We start from the raw sequence: 3543 nt of genomic DNA, 5'->3' as shown, positions 1-3543 counted from the left end.
ATATGCTTCAACTGACTTCGATACAGATACATATGAGCCGGACCGAGTTGATGAGATCGCAAAAGCAGTTGAAGAAGATCTTCGAGATTGTCCTAAAATGTTTGAAAGTTTGTTGAGTGATGCAGAGAAACCATTATATAATGGTTGTACTAAATTCACAAGACTGTCGGTGATATTAAAGTTGTACAACTTAAAAGCGAGCAATGGATGGTCTGATAAAAGCTTCACAGAATTATTAACACTCATACAAGATATGTTGCTAGATGACAATGAACTTCCCAGTCGAACCTACGAGGCTAAACGGATTTTGTGTTCTATTGGCATGAGTTACGAAAGGATTCATGTGTGTCCTAACGATTGCATTTTATTTCGAAACGAATATGAATTACTTAAGGCATGTCCGAAATGCAATGTCTCTCGATATAAGAAGAAATAATCTACTCCAGCAAAATTCGTGTGGTATTTTCCTATAATACCAAGATTTAGGCGCATGTATCGCAGTAAAGAAGATTCAAAACACTTGACATGGCATGCAGATGAAAGAATTAGAGATGGAATGTTTCGACACCCTGCAGATTCCCCACAATGGGCAAAAATTGATCACGAGTATCCTTAATTCGGGATAGAGTCAAGAAATCTAAGACTTGCACTTTCTACTCATGGAATGAATCCACATGGTCTTCAAAGAATCTCACACAACACGTGGCCTGTGATTTTGGTAATATATAACCTACCTCCATGGTTATGTATGAAGCGTAAGTTTATGATGTTTAGGGTTTAGACCCAAACAACCGGGGAATGATATCGATGTATACTTAACTCCTTTAATTGAATTTGAGGGCTATGTTGTTCGGCACAATTAATGATTTTCCAGCATATGATAATTTATTAGGATATAGCATTAAAGGTCAGTGTGCATGTCCTATATGTGAAGAGAGTACAAATTGGATGCGGTTGAAACATTTGTAAGAAGAATGTGTTTCTTGGACATCGTAGATTTTTACCTTATAGTCATCAGTATCGTGGGTGGAGAAATGCATTCAATGGAAAATCAGAGGAAGGTAAAGCTCCTTTAGCACCGACTGGATATCAAATACTTGAAAAAGTACAAGGTTTGACCAATAAATTTGGCAAACCTTTTGAGGGAGAGCTGGTCAAAACTGGGTGGAAGAAAAAGTCATTTTTCTTTGAATTGCCATATTGGAAGTCATTGTATATAAGACATTTCCTCGATGTGATGCATATTGAAAAAAATGTATTTGATAGTGTTATTGGTACGTTACTCAATGTTCCAGGAAAGTCTAAAGATGGCATCAACGCAAGATTGGACTTGGTCGATATGGGAATAAGAAATGAATTGGGTCCCGTAAAGAAAGGAAATCGCACATATCTACCTCCAGCCGCTCATACTCTATCTAGAAAGGAAAAAATTGTTTTATGTAAATTTCTACACGAAGTTAAAGTTCCAGAAGGATACTCTTCGAACATTAAAAATTTGGTTTGTATGAAAGACCTCAAGTTAAAAGGTTTGAAGACCCATGATTGTCATATTATAATGGAGCATTTGCTACCAATAGGTATACGTTCCATTTTACCTGAAAAAGTTCGACTAGCCTTAACTAGATTATGTTTCTTCTTCAGGGAAATTTGTAGTAAAGTGATCGACCCTCAGAAATTACCGACATTGCAGAGGGAAATTGTTGTTACTTTGTGTGAGCTTGAAATGTATTTCCCACCATCGTTTTTTGATATAATGGTTCACCTTACTGTTCATCTGGTTAAGGAGACACAACTTTGTGGGCCAGCTTATATGAGATGGATGTATCCGATAGAACGATATATGAAAATATTAAAAGGGTACGTAAAAAGTAGAAGTCGACCAGAAGGTTGTATTGCTGAACGATACATTGTTGAAGAGGCTGCTGAATTTTGTACTGAATATCTGTCCAATGTTGAATCCATAGGGCTTCCCATGTCTCGTCATTCGGGAAGACTATCAGGAGAAGGGATAACTGGAAGGAGACTACTGACTATATCAAGGACAGAATGGGAGCAGGCACAATTGTATGTTCTGCACAATGATGATGAGGTTCAACCGTATGTTACAATACACATTGATCAGTTATCTCGTTTGAACATGAATAGGAATCAAAATTGGATAACTCGAGAGCACAATCGAAGTTTTGTAACATGGTTAAAAAATCACATAATGTCAAAATTTGATATAGACCCCGGATCAATTTCAAATAGATTGAGGTGGCTAGCAAATGGTCCGAGCTTACATGTCTTTTCTTACACTGGTTATGTTATTAACGGCTACACATTTTATACCAAAGAACAAGATGATCAGACCACTATGCAAAATAGTGGAGTCACTCTCGTAGCTGAAGCGATGCATGTCTCAAGTGCAAAAGACAAAAACCCAATATATGCAAATCTATCATATTTTGGGGTTATCGAGCGCATATGGGAGTTAGACTACACAATGTTTCGTGTTCCCATATTTGGTTGCAAGTGGGTCGATAATAATAATGGCGTTCGGATTGATGAGTCAGGATTCTTGCTTGTCGATTTTAATAGGGTGGGATACAAAGACGAGCCTTTTATTTTAGCGTCGCAAGCTCAACAAGTGTTTTATGTCACTGATCCTTCTAATGATAAATGGTCTGTTGTCCTATCGACCAATAAAATAAGTGATGATAACAATAATGATGAAGATGTTGGTAATGATCTTTTATTTGCAACATCACAACAACCACATGAAATTGATTCAACTGATGATGGTTTATATCTTAGAGATGATCATGATGAGGGAATTTGGATTAATCCATCGTTTCGTATTGTAAATGGACAAACAAATGTGAATGTCACCAGGAAAAGAAGAAGGGCATCTTAATGTATATATATGTTTAATTGTTTTATATAAGCTATGCATGTAATCTGAACTGTGTTATTGTAAATATGCATGTAATCTGAATTGAGTGTTTTATACTAAGTTCTGATTAATTTATTTTCTGATTAATTTATTTTCTGCTTATATTTAGCTTGATTTGAGTGTTTTATACCAAGTTCATGTAACAATGAGTGTTTTATATTTAGCTTGATTTACATGAACTGAACTGAATATAAATTAGTAATTTACATGAACTGAACTGAACTGAATAGAGAGATTCTCTTTTGCTCAGTGCATATATATATATAGATTCTTCAGAATACTCATTCCTTAAATATAAAAATAAAACAATGAGGCCTTTTACAGCGCTTATTTGAATAAGCGCTGTAAAAGACCCTTTTAAAATTAAAATAAAGAGGCCTTTTACAGCGCTTTTTGAAATAAGCGCTCTAAAAGGCTTTAAAAAAAACATTCATATAACATAATAAAACAAGGAGGACTTTTACAGCGCTTGTTCAAATAAGCGCTGTAAAAGAACCTTTTAAAAATAATATAAAGAGACCTTTTACAGCGCTTATTTGAAAAAGTGCTGTAAAAATAACATTCATACAACATAATAAAACAAGGAGGTCGTTTACAGCGCTTATTGG

The sequence above is a fragment of the Cicer arietinum genome, chromosome 3 (genome assembly GCF_000331145.2).
Source record: "Cicer arietinum cultivar CDC Frontier isolate Library 1 chromosome 3, Cicar.CDCFrontier_v2.0, whole genome shotgun sequence".
Taxonomy (NCBI): domain Eukaryota; kingdom Viridiplantae; phylum Streptophyta; class Magnoliopsida; order Fabales; family Fabaceae; genus Cicer; species Cicer arietinum.
The sequence above is the reverse complement of the archived record's forward strand: the minus strand, read 5'-3'. Positions refer to the sequence as shown.